A 22,339-nucleotide genomic window follows, 5' to 3' on the forward strand; every position below is an offset into this window, starting at 1 on the left:
ATGGTCGCATGACCGAAGGTCCTGCGACGCTGAACAAGGTAAGTACGATACATTACTATAAAATATAGATAATTATTAAATATATACATATATATATATATATATATATATTATTATTAGAGATAGACTTGAGGAGAGGCGACTAGGGGCTGTCCCACCTGAGGAACCCTACCTGAACAAAGTTACTCTAACTTTGGGGACCTCTACACTAGGTACGGTATGCAATACTGTACCGGGACACCACACGGAAGACTGAGACAACCAGAGACGGTATTATATAGTAACAAGTCATTCTCTGATCCTAGCCAGAAGGCCGGGAATCAAGAGGTGAGTGCCACAAGGTGAAGAGATTATGGTGCCCGTGCTTCAACTCAGTGAGCCAGTACTCCCAGTGAGCTTCGGCACCTCAGGGTCATCAAGCGGTATCGCTTCTCGGCCTTTTGGCTAAGATCAAGTGTAGTATCTGTTCTTATCAGTTTTCATGCTGGTGGTACACTACGCTGGTATGGGGCTGGGTGCTGCATGGAGGATGCAGGTGTACCAGGGCTTTCCGGGGCTTGTTCTGAGGAATCAGCTCGACGGCTGCCCCGATGTGACCTGTTCCCTCCGGGTCTCGCCATGAGGCTGAGAGGGTCTAGAGCCGAGGTACTTTTGTGCCTCGGGGAGTGGTGACCCCGAGGTGCCGAAACTCACTGGGAGGATGGACTCACTGAGTTGAAGCACGGGCACCATAATCTCTTCACCTTGTGGCACTCACCTCTTGATTCCCGGCCTTCTGACTAGGATCAGAGAAATTTTTATAGATCCGGACGGATGTCCGGGCAGTATATCTGCACACATTCACTTATTATTTCTTTTTTGTCTCACTGTGTCACTTTTTGCGTGCTGTGTGTCCACAGGATTTGTCAGGATGCGGTAGCCCTTCTGGGTGTCCCTCCTGGCGGTCTAGGGGAGGTGTGTGTGGCCATTAGGTTCTGCACCTCCCTGCAAACACCCCGGGTACTCCTGCTTTGGCAGGGTACCTACCGTTATCGGCTCTGTGGGCAGATACCTTGGCTAACGCCAAGGGGGATGCCGGGAGCATTTGTGGTCCCCTAGTAGCTTTGGCGAAAAGGGACATCAAACCTGGAACCTCGCAGGTACCGTTTGGTCCGGAGGCGAAGGGTAAGGTTTGTTGGGGGCCTCTCTCCTATCGGAGAAGGGCTTGCGATAGACCGCATCCTCTGTGCACGTTTTTTTAGTGTAACACGTTTGCACTTTTTCTTGCACTTTGGGTGATTCGAGAGCACGTTCCTCGGCTTAAAAAAAAACAAGTCATTAGGGTGGGAAAAGACTGATGTCCATGAGGTTCAACCATATGGATGATGGAAAGTGGTGTAAACCCAAACTCTGTTCCCCCTATTGATCTAGAATAGTGTTTCCCAACCAGGGTGCCTCCAGCTGTTGCAAAACTACAATTCCCAGAATGCCCGGACAGCCGTTGGCTGTCCGGGCATGCTGGGAATTGTAGTTTTGCAACAGCTGGAGGCACCCTGGTTGGGAAACACTGATCTAGAATACGGCAAGAAATCCCATAAAACAGAAGTCAATCCAGTTCAGAATGAAAAGTTGGTGCATCAGACAGATCAACAATAGTGTTGAGCATGAATATTCGTAATGCGAATTTTTATCGCGAATGTCAGCACTTCGTCATTTCGCAAATATTTAGAATATAGTGCTATATATTCATAATGACGTATATTTGGGGGGTTTTTTTTCGTGTTTTTTTTCACATGCTAATTTTTATGCAAATTTTTCATACATATTTTCGCATGGAAAAAAAAAGTGAACCAACATAACGAATATGCGAATTTCGCGAACATAGGACGAAAAATTGTCAATATATTCGTAAAATATCGCGAATTCGACCATGGCCCCTGCTGCTCATCACCAATCCACAATAAGTCAAGAAGGTCATTTAGGATATATATATATATATATATATATATATATATATATATATATATACATACACACATATACATTCACAAGACTAAATAAATATCATCCTTTTTGTTTTTGCTCCTTACTAAGATATGACCTAAAGTCTGAATTAAATAAATCCAGCATCTCGGTGTATAAAGTTTTATTCCTTTTTTTGTTGTGATTTTCATAACTTTTTTTTTTTTAAGTTTGGTTACGTTTTTTGAGTTTTTAGTTAATTTGTTATCCTGCAGAGTGTAGAACAAAAAGCATATCCTGTTACTATGGAATCTTCGCAGCATCTCTTCATATATATTTTTATAACTTTTTTTTTTACTTTGTTTTGTTTAGTTACGTTTTTAGTTAAGTTTCGGTTTAGTTTTCTATTAATGTGTTATTCTATGGAACGCAGAACAAAAAGCGTATCCTGTTCCTATGGAATCTCAGCATCTCTGTGCATTTATTTTCCTAACCTTTTTATGTTGTTTTTAGTTCTGTTTTCGTTAAAGGGGTATTCCAGGCAAAAACTTTTTTTTTATATATCAACTGGCTCCGGAAAGTTAAACAGATTTGTAGATTACTTCTATAAAAAAATCTTAATCCTTCCAATAGTTATTAGCTTCTGAAGTTGAGTTGCTGTTTTCTGTCTAACTGCTCTCTGATGACTCACGTCCCGGGAGCTGTGCATGATGGGAGAATATCCCCATAGGAACTGCACAGCTCCCGGGATTCGGCAGGCTGGAGGTGGATCCTCTGTGCCAGAGAGGGATTGGCGTGGACCGTGTCGGTGGACCGGTTCTAAGTTGCTACTGGTTTTCGCCAGAGCCCGCCGCAAAGCGGGATGGTCTTGCAGAGGCGGTAGCAACCAGGTCGTATCCACCGGCAACGGCTCAACCTCTCTGACTGCTGAGATAGGCGCGGTACAAGGGATTAGACAAGAGCAAGGTCGGACGTAGCAGAAGGTCAGGACAGGCAGCAAGGATCGTAGTCAGGGGCAATGGCAGAAGGTCTGGAACACAGGCTAGGAACTCACAAGGAAAGGCTTTCACTGGCACAATGGCAACAAGATCCGGCAGGGAAGTGCAGGGGAAGTGAGGTAATATACACAGGGAGCAGGTGGAAGGTAATTACACTGAGTGGGCCAGGCACCAATCACTGGTGCACTGGCCCTTTAAATCTTAGAGAGCTGGCGCGCGCTGCGCGCGCGCGCCCTAAGGAGCGGAGCCGCGCGCGCCAGGACGTGACAGCCGGGGACCTGGACAGTTGAGTGACTTGGGATGCGATTCGCGAGCGGGCGCGTCCCGCTATGCGAATCGCATCCCCGCCGGCAATGTCAGTGCAGCGCTCCCGGTCAGCGGGTCTGACCGGGGCGCTGCAGAGAGAGGAACGCCGCGAGCGCTCTGGGGAGGAGCAGGGACCCGGAGCGCTCGGCGTGACAATCATTGAGCAGTTAGAGAGAAAACTTCAGAAGCTAATAACTATTGGAAGGATTAAGATTTTTTAATAGAAGTCATTTACAAATCTGTTTAACTTTCCGGAGCCAGTTGATATATATCAAAAAGTTTTTGCCTGGAATACCCCTTTAAGTTCTGGATTCATTTTTGTTAGTTAATTTTTTTCTTCTGTCGAGTCTAGAACAAAAAAGCATATCCTGTCACCATACACTCTGTGTATATATTTCCATTACTTTTTATGTTGTTTTAAGTTACGTTTTTAGTTGAGTTTTGGTTTAGTTTTTACTATCTATCTATTAGTGTTATCTATGGAAAGTAGAACGAAAAATCTATCCTGTTACTATGGAATCTCAGCATCTCTGTGTATGTATTGTCATTACTTTTTTGTTGTTTTTAAGTTAAGGTTTAGTTTTTAGTTCATCCTGGTAGAAAAAACAGACATGGCTGCACATCCACAATTTTGTATTATGATCTAATTGCTTCTCAGCATAATTACAAAAACTAACAGGTCGTTTTGATCAAAAGGTACAAAGCCCACTCGCCACGTCAAGGCCACCTATTGAGAGTGGGTCCCTAACGTTCCTAGCATAAAATGGTGTAGCACTGGGCGGCGCCCACCAACGCCGCAACACCACACCGCAGAGCGGCCCCAGTACCACCCAAACCAGTCTCCGGGCCGCACCCCCTGCAGACAGCACAGCACCGCACCACACCACACCAGTGTGAACAAGGTGTAACAGCACACTTACCATGCTCTCCCAGTCAGACTGGGAGACTGCTAGAAAATGAAAGGGCCCAGGTGTAGCTACCTGCTACTTATATAGGGTTGGGCTGAGGGGGTGGGGAGGAGTGCAGGCCAAGTGGAACAAAAAAAAAGGAGAGGACAGAAAGGAGGGGGAGACTGGTTTGGGTGGCACTGGGGCCGCTCTGCCAGTGGGTCGTTCCCCCTGTGGGCACTGGTGCCGCGGCGGTGGTGAGCGCCACCCAGTGCCGCACCATTTTATGCTAGGGACGTTAGGGACCCACTCTCAATAGGTGGCCTTGACGTGGCGAGTGGGCTTTGGACCTTTTGATCAAAACGTACATACTAACAACCTGTTAGTTTTTGTAATTATGCTGAGAAGCAATTAGATCATTGTGCAAGATTGTAGATGTGCGGCCATGTCTGTTTTTTCTACCAGGATTAACATTAGTTTTTAGTTAATTTGTTACTCTGTCGAGTTGAAAAACATGTCTTCTAACTATGGAATTGTGGTATAGCGGGGTGCAATGCAGGGCAGATGTTGTAACCCTGGGGGCAGACGTTATTAACCCCTTCTTGTCATGACACCAGGGCGTGGTTAAGCCTTAACCACCCGCAGGTAACACCGCTGATCCTGGGCTAGGCACGGGGACAATGAAGACACCGACGCCAAGTTACAGACAACGGTAGCTTTACTGAGGGTAGACAGATGACACAGTCTATCCAATACAGCCAGTATGAGGGCTCATTTTTTGCGCTGTGATCTATAGTTTTTATCAGTACCATTTTTGTTTTGGTCGGACTTTTTGATCGCCTTTTATTCATTTATGTTTTTGTATAAAAAGTGACCAAAAATATGCTATTTTGGACTTTGGAATTTTTTTTTAAGTGTACGCCATTGACTGTGCGGTTTAATTAATTATATATTTTTATAATTTGGACATTTACACACGTGGCGATACCACATATGTTTATATTTATTTTTATTTACATGTTTATTTATTTTTAATGGGAAAAAGGGGGTGATTCAAACTTTTATTACAGAAGGGGTTAGATCACATTTATTAACTTTTTTTTTTTTTTTTTGCAATGTTATAGACCCCCCATAGGGTACTATAAAATGCAATACTTTGCAGATACTGATCAATGTTTGCCATAGTGTTATTGGCGCTCCACTGCTCCTGCCTGGATCTCTGGCACGGAGCAGTGAATTGGCGATCGGACAACGAGGAGGCAGGTAGGGACCCTCCTTGTGTCCTATCAGCTGATCGGGACACCGCGGTTTCACTGTGGTGGTCCCGATCAGCCCGAACTGAGCTGCCGGGAATGTTTTTTTGTTTACTTTAGACACGGCGATTGCTGCGTCTAAAGGGTTAATACCTGACATCACCGCAATCTGTGATGTCCGGTATTAGCCATGGGTCCCAGCTATCGTTAGCTGCGGGGACCGTGAGCCCTCGGGAGTGGTGTGCAGGGCGTAAGAGGTTAGGGCGTAAGAGGTTAGGGCGTAAGAGGTTAGGGAGCAGTTCGATAACGGGAGCCGTCAATCAAGCTGAGGGGACGTCACTACAGGTGGGGCCGAGCTGAGGTGGTCAAGAAGAAAGAACCCTGTTAAAGGAGTAGTCCAGTGGTGACTCAGTGGTGAGCAACTTATCCCCTATCCTAAGGATAGGGGATAAGTTGCAGATCGCGGGGGGTCCGACCGCTGGGGCCCCCTGCGATCTCCTGTACGGAGCCCCGACAGCCCGCGGGAAGGGGGCGTGTCGACCTCCGCACGAGGCGGCGCCCGACACGCCCCCTCAATACAACTCTATGGCAGAGCCGAAGCGCTGTCTTCGGCAATCTCCGGCTCTGCCATAGAGATGTATTGAAGGGGCGTGTCGGCCGCCGCTTCGTGCGGGGGTCGACACCCGCTATCTGGGCGGAGAGCCGGGGCCCCGTACAGAGAGATCGCAGGGGGCCCCAGCGGTCGGACCCCCTCGATCTCAAACTTATCCCCTATCCTTAGGATAGGGAATACGTTTTTCACCACTGGACTACCCCTTTAAGTACAGCTCCCCGCCCAGGGGACTACTTCCGGGGCAGCCGAGGGTTTTTTTTTTATAAATTCATATCCTTACCATACCTGGGGGCAGAAATGTCCCCCCAGAGATGGTGATAATAAAGATTTTACCATATATAACGTGTTGCCAACCTGTGTAGAGGAAGAGCAATGCAGTTGCCTATAGCAACCAATCAGATCTCTTCTTTCATTTTCCACAGGCCTCTCTGAAAACGAAAGCAGCCATCTGATTGGTTGCCAAGGGCAACTGCCCCACTCTGCCTCTACACAGGTTTTCATAAATCTCCCCTCCCGTATGTATATATATGTATATATATATATATATAGATGAAAGGGGAGACAGCACTGATCAAATCAGCTTGTGCAGGTGATCATCCGGGAGTGCCAACCCGGAGAGGCATACAGGAATTCAGAGAAGATACAGCACCAAATAGCTGAGGACTCAGGCTAGTAGATGGAGCAAGATTTTATTTGCCATCCATGTGCAACGTTTCGGCAATAAACTGCCTTTTTCAAGCATATCAAACAAAGTGACAATGTGCATATATATAGGAATCACAACATGCTGTGATTGGTTATATAACAGGTGTTATACATATCATTACAATCAATGACCACATCCTATTGGCTAAATTGTGTTGTCATAGTGATTCAAATACACAAAAGATATAAATCTTAAAAAATATGAGAAAACAACCATCAAAACATATATAGGCTTCGGATGTGTTCACTGGGACTTCACTTACATTGATCCGTGTCTCCGATTGCATCTTCATCATATAGATCGCATGAGAGAACTAGCGTGCGTGTGTGACAACTGCGTTTGTAAATAAACAAACTGCGGCTGCGTGGCTCCACACCGTGTTGTTCCGATCAGCTGACCACTATAGGTCAGCTGATGCAGGAGCATCATAGATGTCCGGGACCAGAACAAAATGGTCCGCGCAAGCGCCAACTACCTGCGCATGCGTGGTGTATCTACATGGGACATCGCATATCGGTGAATCGGCCTGCGCATAGCACATGCACCTGTCGATACCCGAAATGCGCCTGACCAAAGATGCACCGCATAGTCTATAATACATATGAGTCTAAATAGACTTCTATACATGTATTACCCAAGACAAACTTACTTTAAACACGGGCATCTATATTAATACCAGCACAGAAGTATGTCACACGAAGATGTCATATTGAAACAAGGATCAATGTATCATAAACTATATTTAAATCATAAAATCTATAATTGAACAGAAGAAAAAAACTTTTTTTCTCAGGAGTCCTCAGTGAATCCATCCTCCGCTGTAATCTTCATATAGAGTGATGATGAATAATAGGTGAAGTGAATCTAAAAATATATACATGAAAAATATTTAAAATATTATCGTAGAAAGATATCCAAAAACCTCATGTTGTCACTTATAAACATTAAATACACGGAACAGGTTGAGAAAAGGTAAGAAAAAAGAATGGAAAGAGGGGGGGGGCTGAAAGAAAAAAAAAAAATAAATATAAAAAATAATAAATAAAAAAAAAAAAAAAAAAAAAAAAAAAAAAAATAAATAAATAAATAAAAAAATTAAAAATAAAAAATAAATAAAAAAATAAAAATATAAAAAATAAAATATAAATAAAAATAAAAAATATAGAATATAATAAAATAAAATAAAAATAAATATGAATAATAATAAAAATAAAAATAAATATAAATATAAAAATAAAAATAAAAATAAATATAAAAAATATAAAAATAAATAAAAATAAAGAAAAAAGGAAGGAAAAATAAGGGAGGGGGGGGGTGGGGGGAAAAGGGGGGGGGGGAATGAAAAAAGGAAAACAGGAGGGAAGAGAAAAAGAAGGGGAATGAAGAACGAAAAAAAGGGAGAAGAAAGATAGAAATAGAGAAGAGGATAACCTAAATGCCTACATAAAGGGTTTCAAGCCAAAATCCATATTTAATCCCTTTGGATACATCGTATCTAATATATAAATCCATTTAAGTTCTTTCTGGCGCAACAATTTCTCCCTGTCACCCCCTCGTCTCAACACAGGTACATGATCTATAATGCGAAATCTTAACTGACTGATACTATGACCAAATTCCAAAAAATGTTTAGGTAGTGGGAGATCAACCCTCTTAGTCCTAATCGAAGATTTATGACCATTTAATCTTATCCGGCATTCATTGGTGGTTTCACCTATGTAATAAAGCCCGCATGGGCAGGTCAACAAATAGATTACAAAGGAGGAGCGACATGTGTATCTACCATGAATCTTGAATGGTTTGCCTGTATGTGGGTGATTAAATGAATCGCCCTTTATCATAGAATTACAATGACTACAATTTAAGCAGGGAAAATTGCCCTGTTTAAATTTTTGTGTACCTTTATCTTTGAATGAGCCGACATCAAATTTAATGAGACGGTCTTTAAAACTGCGCCCCTTTCGGTATGCCATTATTGGTGGCTTATCTAAGCCAGTAGTCTTACTCACGAGTGACCAGTTATGTCTAATAATATTAGCTATAGCCTGGCTATTAACTGAATACGTGGACACAAATGGTATCCTATCTGTAGGTTGTTTAGGGGTACTATGTAATAGAGTGGATCTATCGACTTGTAAGAGTCTATTTGAATGATGATTTAACAAACGTTGTGGATAACCCCTATGTCTAAATTTCCCCTGCATTTCATCAATTCTTTTAGAAGACTGTATAGGATCTGAAACTATCCGTTTAACACGTAGCAATTGGCTCCATGGGAGTGATTTAACTGTGGATCTAGGATGGAAGCTGTCATATTGTAAAACACTATTCCTATCTGTTTTCTTTGTATAGAGATCCATTGACAATCTACCGTTAGTTATTGTGACAAACGTGTCCAAAAATTGAATCGATGATTCGGACACCACCATGGTGAACTGAAGTTCAGGGTATATCCCATTCAGTTCATCAAGGAACAAATGAAGTTGTGACACAGTACCCGTCCAAATCGTGATTCGTGATTTGGACGGGTACTTTGTCACAACTTCATTTGTTCCTTGATGAACTGAATGGGATATACCCTGAACTTCAGTTCACCATGGTGGTGTCCGAATCATCGATTCAATTTTTGGACACGTTTGTCACAATAACTAACGGTAGATTGTCAATGGATCTCTATACAAAGAAAACAGATAGGAATAGTGTTTTACAATATGACAGCTTCCATCCTAGATCCACAGTTAAATCACTCCCATGGAGCCAATTGCTACGTGTTAAACGGATAGTTTCAGATCCTATACAGTCTTCTAAAAGAATTGATGAAATGCAGGGGAAATTTAGACGTAGGGGTTATCCACAACGTTTGTTAAATCATCATTCATGGCATATAGTGGTCAGCTGATCGGAACAACACGGTGTGGAGCCACGCAGCCGCAGTTTGTTTATTTACAAACGCAGTTGTCACACACGCACGCTAGTTCTCTCATGCGATCTATATGATGAAGATGCAATCGGAGACACGGATCAATGTAAGTGAAGTCCCAGTGAACACATCCGAAGCCTATATATGTTTTGATGGTTGTTTTCTCATATTTTTTAAGATTTATATCTTTTGTGTATTTGAATCACTATGACAACACAATTTAGCCAATAGGATGTGGTCATTGATTGTAATGATATGTATAACACCTGTTATGTAACCAATCACAGCATGTTGTGATTCCTATATATATGCACATTGTCACTTTGTTTGATATGCTTGAAAAAGGCAGTTTATTGCCGAAACGTTGCACATGGATGGCAAATAAAATCTTGCTCCATCTACTAGCCTGAGTCCTCAGCTATTTGGTGCTGTATCTTCTCTGAATTCCTGTATATATATATATATTTTCAGCAAAATTTTGGGTGTTTTTAGTTGCGTTTTACTTTTGCTTTTGGGTAATTTGTTATTCTGAGGAGTGTAGAACAAAAACATATCCTGTTACTATGGAAACCATTCACATATAGCTTTTTACTGATCTTATTATACTTGTTTACGTGTCCCTGTCACTTACTTTTGACGTGATCTGTTGGGGTCTGGGAGTTTCGGGCTGAGTAAAAAGACTCTGCAAAGCAAAGAAAATATAATATATACCATAGGGACTAGGTATCCAAACTGTGAACCTCCAGCTGGTGCAAAACTGCAACTCTCAGCATGCCCGGACAGCCGTTGGCTGTCCGGGCATGCTGGGAGTTGTAGTTTTGCATGTTCTGATTATAGGGTGGGCTTAATAAGGGATGTAGCTGTAAACTTTTATAGGTGCCCCTGGTTCACCCTGGTGTCATCTGTAAAGTACCTAATGCACAATAAGATTCCCAGTAAAACCACAGCAGAAACGCGCCAGTGACTGGTATAACCGAAGAGTCTGACTTTTCTCAAGTACCAGACGTGATAACCGGAAGTCTGACTTATTTCTCTAGGAAGTAAATCACACTTGTCTGCAGTTTTAAGTAGCAAGAGATCAAATCATTTCATTATGTAAAAAACAAAAAAAATACCAAAAATTGTACGACCAGAAAGGGACATCCAGAGACCCCCTAATAATAGACCATGTACCCCCCCATTATAACAGCCAGTGATAACCAATGTGATCACATAATGGCAACCATAGTGGGTGGGGGAAGCAGGACTCACAGGCTTTCTCTATGAGTGGAAGGGAAGCAGGACTCACAGGCTTTCTCTATGAGTGGAGGGGAAGCAGGACTCACAGGCTTTCTCTATGAGTGGGAGGGAAAGCAGGACTCACAGGATTTCTCTATGAGTGGGTGGGGGAAAGCAGGACTCACAGGCTTTCTCTTTGAGTGGGTGGGGAGCAGGACTCACAGGCTTTCTCTATGAGTGGGTGGGGAGCAGGACTCACAGGCTTTCTCTATGAGTGGGTGGGGAGTAGGACTCACAGGCTTTCTCTTTGAGTGGGTGGGGAGCAGGACTCACAGGCTTTCTCTATGAGTGGAAGGGAAGCAGGACTTACAGGCTTTCTCTATGAGTATAAGGGAAGCAGGACTTACAGGCTTTCTCTGTGAGTGGGCAGGGAAAGCAGGACTCACAGGCTATCTCTATAAGTGGGTGGGCGAACCAGGACTCACATGCTTTCACTATGAGTGGGCGGGGGAAGCAGGACTCACAGGTTTTCTCTATGATGGATGAGGAAGCAAGACTCACAGGCTTTCTCCATGAGTAGATGGGGGAATCAGGACTCCCAGGCTTTCTCTATGAGTGGGTGGGGAAAGCAGGACTCACAGGCTTTCTCTATGAGTGGGTAGGGAAAGCAGGACTCACTGGCTTTCACTATGAGTGGAGGGGAAGCAGGACTCACAGGCTTTCTCTATGAGTGGAAGGGAAGCAGGACTCACAGGCTATCTCTATGAGTGGGTGGGCGAACCAGGACTCACATGCTTTCACTATGAGTGGGCGGGGGAAGCAGGACTCACAGGTTTTCTCTATGATGGATGAGGAAGCAAGACTCACAGGCTTTCTCCATGAGTAGATGGGGGAATCAGGACTCCCAGGCTTTCTCTATGAGTGGGTGGGGAAAGCAGGACTCACAGGCTTTCTCTATGAGTGGAAGGGAAGCAGGACTCACAGGCAGTGGCATTGCAAGGGTTGGTGTCACCCGGTGCGGTAGAAAATGGTGTCACCCCCATACCTCCCCCAGTAAGCATGTTGTGACAGACACCACTGTTGTAGCGCATTGTGAGAAATTCCTGTATAATAATCATATACCAGTTGCCACAGAATAGGAAAGTGTTAAAGAAGTTTTCACCATTGAAATATACAGCTCCCAGAATTACTTAAAGGGGTACTCCACTGGAAAACATTTACTTTTATATCAACTGGTGCCAGATAGTTAAACAGATTTTTAAATTACTTCTATTTAAAATCTTAATACTTACAGTACTTATAAGCTGGTGTATGCTCCACAGGAAGTTGTGTAGTTCTTTCCAGTCTGACCACAGTGCTATTTGCTGACACCTCTGTCCATGTCAGGAACTGTCCAGAGCAGGATAGGTTTGCTATGGGGATTTTCTCCTACTATGGACAGTTCTTGACATGGACAGAGGTGTCAGCACAGAACACTGTGGTCAGACAGAAAAGAAATTAAAAAAGTGAATCGCTTATACAGCAGCTAATAAGTACTGGAAGGATTAATATTTTTAAATAGAAGTAATTTACAAATCTGTTTAACTTTGTAGCACCAGCTGATTAAAAAAAAATGTTTTCCAGTAGAGTACCCCTTTGAGCAGTGGTGAGGTTATGCTGGGAGTTGTAGTTTCACTGACCTAACTGTAGAACTGACAAGCGACTACAGCTCTGATAGGACATAGAGAGGAGAATGTACAATGATATCAGTGACTACAGGTGACATCTTCTCTATAGTGAGGAGAATACACAATGATATCAGTGACTACAGGTGACGTCTTCTCTATAGTGAGGAGAATGTACAATGATATCAGTGACTACAGGTGACGTCTTCTCTATAGTGCGGAGAATACACAATGATATCAGTGACTACAGGTGACGTCTTCTCTATAGTGAGGAGAATACACAACAATATCAGTGACTACAGGTGACGTCTTCTCTATAGTGAGAATACACAATGATATCAGTGACTACAGATGACGTCTTCTCTATAGTGAGGAGAATACACAATGATATCAGTGACTATAGGTGACATCTTCTCTATAGTGAGGAGAATACACAATGATATCAGTGACTATAGGTAACATCTTCTCTATAGTGAGGAGAATACACAATGATATCAGTGACTACAGGTGACGTCTTCTCTATAGTGAGGAGAATACACAATAATATCAGTGACTACAGGTGATGTCTTCTCTATAGTGAGGAGAATACACAATAATTTCAGTGATTACAGGTGACGTCTTCTCTATAGTGAGGAAAATACACAATGATATCAGTGACTACAGGTGACGTCTTCTCTATAGTGAGGAGAATACACAATGATATCAGTGACTACAGGTGACGTCTTCTCTATAGTCTTTCGTTATCTAATTCAGATGGTACATACCGCCAGGACTTGTTCCAGCTAAAACTTCTCTCCGCAGAATGTGACGCTCAGACGTCTCCTCACTATGTCAGCGCATTCTCAACCTCTATATAAAAACAATAATTATTATAAACCTGCCAGACACTGTATCCTCTAAATATAATACTATTATACACTATACTCTTTGATTTTAAACCTTCCATACACCATACCCACTGAATATAATACTACCACACACTGTACCCTCTGAATATAATACTACCACACACTGTACATTCTGAATATAATACCATCACATACTGTACCCTCTGAATATAAATCTGCCACATACTGTACCCCTGAATATAATACCGCCACACACTGTACCCACTGAATATAATACTACCACATACTGTACCCTCTGAATATAATACTACCACAAACTGCGCCCTCTGAATATAATACTACCACAAACTGCACCCTCTGAATATAAATCTGCCACATACTGTACCCTCTGAATATAAATCTGCCACATACTGTACCCACTGAATATAAATCTGCCACATACTGTACCCCTGAATATAAATCTGCCACATACTGTACCCCTGAATATAAATCTGCCACATACTGTACCCCTGAATATAAATCTGCCGCATACTGTACCCCTGAATATAATACCGCCACATACTGTACCCTCTGAATATAATACTACCACCCACTGCGCCCTCTGAATATAATACTTAGAGATGAGCAAACTACAGTAAATTCAACTCGTCACAAACTTCTCTGCTCGGCAGTTGATAACTTTTCCTGCATAAATTAGTTCAGCTTTCAGGTGTTCCCGTGGGCTGGAAAAGGTGGATACAGTCCTAGGAGACTCTTTCCTAGGAATGTATCCACCTTTTCCAGCCCACCGGAGCACCTGAAAGCTGCACTAATTTATGCAGGATAAGTCATCAACTGCCGAGCCGAGAAGTTTGTGACGAATCGAATTTACTGTAAGTTCGCTCATCTCTAATAATACTACCACAAACTGCGCCCTCTGAATATAATACTACCACCCACTGCGCCCTCTGAATATAATACTACCACAAACTGCGCCCTCTGAATATAATACTGCCACAAACTGCGCCCTCTGAATATAATACCACAACCGCAGTAACACCCCTCAACATCCGTTAGCTGATGCTATTACCACGGGAGGGGGGTATTGGTGGTGTTGCTAGTGGATGATGGGGGTGCTACTACTGGGGGGGGGGTGTTGCTGGAGGATGATGAGGGTGCCACTAGCCATCCCCCCTGGCAGTATCAACCCCATCATCCATCGGCAGGATCATCCTCCTGGCAGGAGCACCGCCATCATCCACCATCAGGATCTGCTGATGGAGGTGCTACTGCTGGGGGGGGGGGGTGTTGCTGGTGGATGATGAGGGTGCTACTGCCAGGGGGGAGCATTAGGTAGGCAGCAGTTCCCCCACATTAGGTAGGTTGCAGTTTCCCCACATTAGGTAGCATCTATTCCCCACATTAGGCAGCATAGATTCCCCACATTTGGTACCAGTTCCCCCACATTAGGTAGGTACCAGTTACCCCACATTAGGTAGCAATTTCCCTACATTAGGTAGCACAGATTCCCCACATTAGGTAGCAATTTCCCCACATTAGGTAGCACAGATTCCCCACATTCGGTAGCACAGATTCCCCACATAAGGTGGCATAGACTCCCCACATAAGGTAGCATAGACTCCCCACATTAGGTAGCATAGACTCCCCACATTTGGTAGTAGTTTCCCCACATTAGGCCGCAGGTTCCCTTGCAGGTTCCCCACAATGGGTCAAAGTCTCCCCACAATAGATCGCTGGTTATACCACCCCCCACACCCCACACACACCACACACACACACACACACACACACACACACAAACACACAAAAAACACATACAACACAGAGAGACACACACACAAACACACACACACAGTCAGAGAGACACACACTCACAGACAGATACACAGAGTCACACAGTCACACACACACTGAGTCACACAGTCACACACACACAGAGTCACACAGTCACACACACACACACAGTCACACAAAAACACACAGAGTCACACAGTCACACACACACTCAGAGAGTCACACAAACACACACAGTCACACACTCACAGAGTCACACAGTCACACACACAGAGTCACATACACACACACAGTCACATACACACAGTCACACACACACAGAGTCTCACAGTCACACACACACAGAGTCACATACACACACACACAGTCACATACACACAGTCACACACACACTTAGAGAGTCACACAAACACACACAGTCACACACACACAGAGTCACATACACACACATACAGTCACATACACACACAGTCACATACACACAGTCACACACACACAGAGTCTCACAGTCACACACACACAGAGTCACATACACACAGTCACACACACACACACAGTCACACACACACAGAGTCACACACACAAACATAGATAGAGACAGACAGAGACAGACACACACACTCACCCATCCAGCGCAGCGCTCCTTCTCACCGGGCGCAGTGCGAGCGACGTAACTGACGTCCTCCTGCGCAGCCATGCGGTGTGACGTCAGGCCGGCGCAGACGTGGGAGCGGAGGCCGGGCACAATGCTGGTGAAGGTGAGGGGGTGTGTGATGACGGACGGGCGCACAGTGCAGGTGAAAGATGGGGTTGCTGACGGACGGGCGCACCGCGCACACAGCACAGGGGGGGGTTGCTGACGGATGACGGATGGGAGGCCGGTTGGGCACAGATGGGGGGGTGTCTGTGTTGCTGGGGAGGGGGGGTGGGGCTGCAGAGCGTCTTGGTGTCACCCCATTAGGTTGGTGTCACCCACATTAGGTAGCATCTATTCCCCACATTAGGCAGCATAGATTCCCCACATTTGGTACCAGTTCCCCCACATTAGGTAGGTACCAGTTACCCCACATTAGGTAGCAATTTCCCTACATTAGGTAGCACAGATTCCCCACATTAGGTAGCAATTTCCCCACATTAGGTAGCACAGATTCCCCACATTCGGTAGCACAGATTCCCCACATAAGGTGGCATAGACTCCCCACATAAGGTAGCATAGACTCCCCACATTTGGTAGCACAGATTCCCCACATTAGGTAGCATAGACTCTCCACATTAGGTAGCATAGACTCCCCACATTTGGTAGTAGTTTCCCCACATTAGGCCGCAGGTTCCCTTGCAGGTTCCCCACAATGGGTCAAAATCTTCCCACAATAGATCGCTGGTTATACCACACCCCACACACACCACACACACACACACACACACACACACACACACAACACATACAACACAGAGAGACACACACACAAACACACACACACACAGTCAGAGAGACACACTCACAGACAGACACACAGAGTCACACACACACACACAGAGTCACACAGTCACACACACACAGAGTCACACAGTCACACACACACACACAGTCACACAAAAACACACAGTCACACACTCACTCAGAGATTCACACAAACACACACAGTCACACACTCACAGAGTCACACAGTCACACACACAGAGTCACATACACACACACAGTCACATACACACAGTCACACACACACAGAGTCTCACAGTCACACACACACAGAGTCACATACACACACACACAGTCACATACACACAGTCACACACACTTAGAGAGTCACACAAACACACACAGTCACACACACACAGAGTCACATACACACACATACAGTCACATACACACAGTCACATACACACAGTCACACACACACACAGAGTCTCACAGTCACACACACACAGAGTCACATACACACAGTCACACACACACACACACAGTCACACACACAGAGTCACACACACAAACATAGATAGAGACAGACAGAGAGACAGACACACACACTCACCCATCCAGCGCAGCGCTCCTTCTCACCGGGCGCTGTGCGAGTGACGTAACTGACGTCCTCCTGCGCGGCCATGCGGTGTGACGTCCGGCCGGTGCAGACGTGGGAGCGGAGGCCGGGCACAATGCTGGTGAAGGTGAGGGGGTGTGTGATGACGGACGGGCGCACAGTGCAGGTGAAAGAGGGGGTTGCTGACGGACGGGCGCACCGCGCACACAGCACAGGGGGGGGGGGGGTGCTGACGGATGACGGATGGGAGGCCGGTTGGGCACAGATGGGGAGGTGTCTGTGTAGCTGGGGAGGGGGGGGGGGTGGGGCTGCAGAGCGTCTTGGTGTCACCCCATTAGGTTGGTGTCACCCGGTGCGGGCCGGACCCCCGCACCTGGGTGCCAACGCCACTGCTCACAGGCTTTCTCTATAAGTGGGTGGGGGAAGCAGAACTCACAGGCTTTCTCTATGAGTAAGAAAGGAAAGCAGGACTCAAAGGCTTTCTCTATGAGTGGAGGGAAAGCAGGACTCACAGGCTTTCTCTATGAGTGGAGGGGAAGCAGGACTCACAGGCTTTCTCTATGAGTGGAAGGGAAGCAGGACTCACAGGCTTTCTCTATGATAAGGTGGGGGAAGCAGGACTCACAGGCTTTCTCTGAGTGGAGGGGAAACAGGACTCACAGGCTTTCTCTATGAGTGGATGGGGAAGCAGGACTCACAGGCTTTCTCTATGAGTGGATGGGGAAGCAGGACTCACATGCCTTCTCTTTGAGTGGGTGGGGGAGAATTATGACTCACAAGCTTTCTCTATGAGTGGACTCACAGGCTTTCTTTAATACTTTAATTAAAATTAATGATCAAATTTACCCTTCGCCTCATTTGATCTTGAAATAAGCGATCCTCTTAATGCCATACCCTTCATCAATAAAAGGGGGGGGGGGTGCATATACTTGTGATGACCACAGCTGAGACTGTGTTATATTGATGTATACTGCCCTGTTAATATCACCCATACTGCAGTGTCTTCTATAGAATAGTGTAACATAATCTTCATAATACCATAAGGGAGGACTGTGTAATCTGACCAGAAGAACCTGATACCAAATCTGCTCCATCTATAACACACCGGCTGAGGAAACAGATAAAATGGACGTAAGATTCTTCCACAACACAGAACACAAGAGATGAGATGAGCTGTGGAGTCACCATTTGTGATGTCCCCGGCCCTGATGTCTGAGGGGTCTGAAAACCACTGACTATACAACAAGATTGGGAGAGAGGGACATAAGGGGAGGAAAGGAAGGAATGATAGAACGAAGGAGGGGGAGAGAGAAAGGGCAGGTTAGAGAAGAAGAGAGATGGGTGGAAGATTGATGGGTGAAGGGCAAGAGAAGGGAAGAGGGGCAGGGGGACGAGAGGGAGGGAAAACAGAAGAGGGGCAAATAAGAAGAGTGAAGCGGAGAAGAAGAGGGATAGGAAGAGAGGGAAAGAGAGAGAGAGAGAAGCTGTACACTGTACAGACCATATACCTGATCATATACAGTGACCCCCCCGACCTATAATGGCCCCGACATACGATCATTTCAACATACAATGGCCTCTCAGAGGCAGCATCAACATACGATGCTTTTGTATGTCGGGGCCATCGCATCAACGGCTATCCGGCAGCGCAGACTGCTTCAGCTGCCACCGGATAGCCGTTTACGGTGCCCCGTGTGGTCCGCTGACGATCACTTACCTGTCCTCGGGGCTCCGGCGCGTCCTCTTCGGGATCCTCTGCATCGTCGGCGCTCTCCATCGTCGTCATCACGTTGCTGCGCACGCTGTCCCGTCATCCAATAGGAGCGGCGTGCGTAGCGACGTGATGGCGGCGACGGAGAGCGAGGATGTCGGAGAAGCAGAGGACTTACCGGAGTGTCGGGGACACCCCGGGGACGCGGCGACATCGATGGAAGGCGACATCCAGGGTAGCGGTGACGAGCGGTGACGGTCCGGAGCGGCGGGGACAGGTGAGTATAACCTCCAATACCAGTGGTCTTCAACCTGCGGACTTCCAGATGTTGCAAAACTACAACTCCCAGCATGCCCGGACAGCCAACGGCTGGAGGTCCGCAGGTTGTAGACCACTGTCCTATACTTTACATTGCACGAATCCCTCAACATAAGATGGTTTCAACAAACGATGGTCCATTTGGAGCGGATTACCATCGTGTGTTGTGGGACCACTGTACAGTCTCATCCGGGGGTGACATCTTGTCTGGAGTCATTCACCTTCCTCACTGGAGTTTTCTTGGATAATTCTACTGATATATCTGATGATAACCAAAAATGATATATGAGGGGGAGTAATGGTAGAGGCAGCAGAGACATCCGGACGGGGTCATAGCACTAAAATCCTGCAGCCTCCTTTCTTCTGTTTTGTATAACTGGAGTCATTGGTAACAAGATTTAACAATATCGCCATCCCGCAGTGTCCTGTATCTTTTTCTCTAATCTTGAATTAAATAAGACAGTACACTACACTCCAACAGGATGCAGAACACCATAATATTAGTATAAGATATGAGGAGTTCCCCTTTAAGAACATGACAAATCTATGACCTTATAAATCACTTTTATGTAATTCTGGGCAATGATGTGGGGGGGGGGGGGGGGGTGGTCGATCTCAAATATCATTATCTCCAATCCTAAGTGAATATTCTGGATGCGTCATATATCTGGACAATATCCATAACATTTTGTACTGCTGTACATCTTCTACTGCTGTATACTAGTTTATTGACATAAGGCTTCCTAGTGTAGATACTTGTTAACAACATAAGAAAAGAACATCACAAGGTGTCCTGTATATAGGTGTATATAGATATTTATAAGTATCAGTTAGTATTATATACATAAGAGTCTCAGGATCCCTGCATTACAGATAGATAGATAGATAGATAGATAGATACAACCAAAGGATAAATTGGCCAGCACTATTGACTATTGTAGGGTCCGTCCCAGAATGAGGTCACCTTACCATGGTGGGATGGTCCACGCTATTTGGCGCCAAATTTGCAAGCTAAGTACATCATATTTTCATAGTTTCATATCTTCATTTATTGCATTACAGCTGTATAGCTTTTCATGTTCTATCTATATACTCATGTTTTATCTATATACTCATGTTTCATCTATATCTTTGTGTTAGCAGTGTGCTGCTGTATTCTCCTGTTGCTGTATATTTAGCCCAGCAGCTTGCACCTGCAAGCCAGGTTTTTACAATAGTTTGGATCAATAGTGCTGGCCAATTTATCCTTTGGTCGTATTACACATACGGGGGAATGGCTACCTCCATGTTGGCTCCTGCACCCCACCCACCTCTATTAGGTGTATATAAGGTTCATTGAATGTTTCAGACCTTGCAATGCCTGTTGTACTGTTCACACAGAGGCATATTCACAGTGTAGGGTCCGTCCCAGAATGAGGCCACCTTACCGTGGTGGGACGGTCCACGCTATTTGGCGCCAAATTTGCAAGCTAACTACATCATAATTTCATAGTTTCATATCTTCATTTATTGCATTACAGCTGTATAGCTTTTCATGTTCTATCTATATACTCATGTTTTATCTATATACTCATGTTTCATCTATATATTTGTGCTAGCAGTGTGCTGCTGTATTCTCCTGTTGCTACATATATAGATAGATACCTGTATATTTTAACCTATCACGATACATGGGCAGAACAATGTCTTTATTACAGATGATTCACGTGTGTGTTGTGACCAATCATTATTTACCATTGTATATTTAAGAAGGGCACTTTGCATGTTTTGTTATGCTTGAGAAAGGACATTTGGCCAAAACGTCACATGTGTGGTGTCTGGGGTGTTGCAATAGTGATGCAGGGTCTGGTGGTATTAACCTTTACTTGTCATGACGCCAGGGTGCGGTTTGCTTAGTATTGGAGGTCCTGCCGCCAACCGGCCCACAAACGGCAGGGATAATAAACGGAATGTCCACAGCAGAATTTATGAGATAACTGGAAACTTTTACTTGAACTTTTATGCAACAGTCTTTACAATTATACAGCTTCTCCTGAGGTAACCAGGTTGCAGGTTCCTCACAGGCTTTGCTGGGGCTGGTAGTAATGAGCTTTATGCAGGCCACTGTGCTACTAATTATAAGATTTGAGTGGAATAGTAGTCACACAGGATTTGTAGGTTGAGCTTTATAACTCATGGTTTTATTGGCTGCTGATCCTTTAGGCTTTGGCCTATATGCAATGAATTTAGATGTGCTGATTGTGCTTGCTTGATAGTCCGTAACTAAGAGAGGAACTAAGGGAGCGAATTTACAGACTACAGCCCTTTATATAATAGGGGGCTGGACTAAGCTCATTGGCAAGCAAACCTGTAGGTCCTGAACCCAGTGAACTCTGGGAACATCACATGACCCAGGAAGGTCCTTAAACATATGTACATTCACAACGGTAGATCACATGACCTGGGAAGGTCCTATACATTTATTTCACCTATACATTAAATAATAGACATGTAAATACAATTATATGAGGCAACCAAGGGGCAAGCCGTGCAGGAGAACCCTGTGGAGATGGAGAAGCTCTAGCTAAGGGGACTTAACACAAGGGACAGGACGAGGTCCTGTACCGGGACACCACAAACCCCCTTACTTAAGACAAGTCGTCCTCGACGTAGGTCCCCTAAGGTAGGGGGACGAAATGGCCATAGGGCCGGATGCAGTCTTGAGCATTACTACAAATGTCCATATTCAGGCTTGTATGAAGAACAGATATAGAATCTCTGCGCCCTTAGGTAATGTCCTTACACGCTCTGAAACTGATACATGAACAGGATTGTTAGGAGTTGATTCAAGGATCACTTTAGTCCTGATTTCTTGAACAGGATGAACAGGATAAGATAAGTATTTCTAGTTTATTTTTATTTTATGAAGTTACACATTTACTGACTATGCATGAAATTAGCTAACATCTGACATTTGATTTCTATCTGACCTTTGACATTCGACTGACAGACTTTTGACTATAAATATGTATAATGACGGTGATGCCTCTACATACTGCAATTAATCTCATGCTCATTTTATTTCTTTTTGACATACATTAAATATCAGACCACATATTATTTTTTCATGTTATACACTGGTTG

At 44.7% G+C, this 22,339-nt stretch overlaps 1 pseudogene; it reads left to right on the forward strand.

Annotated features, from left to right (window-relative positions):
• The first annotated feature begins 424 nt into the window (after positions 1-424).
• On the forward strand, positions 425-552 carry LOC130360195 (U2 spliceosomal RNA; annotated as a pseudogene).
• The last annotated feature ends 21,787 nt before the right edge of the window (positions 553-22,339 follow it).

This window comes from Hyla sarda, chromosome 2 (genome assembly GCF_029499605.1).
Source record: "Hyla sarda isolate aHylSar1 chromosome 2, aHylSar1.hap1, whole genome shotgun sequence".
Taxonomy (NCBI): Eukaryota; Metazoa; Chordata; class Amphibia; order Anura; family Hylidae; genus Hyla; species Hyla sarda.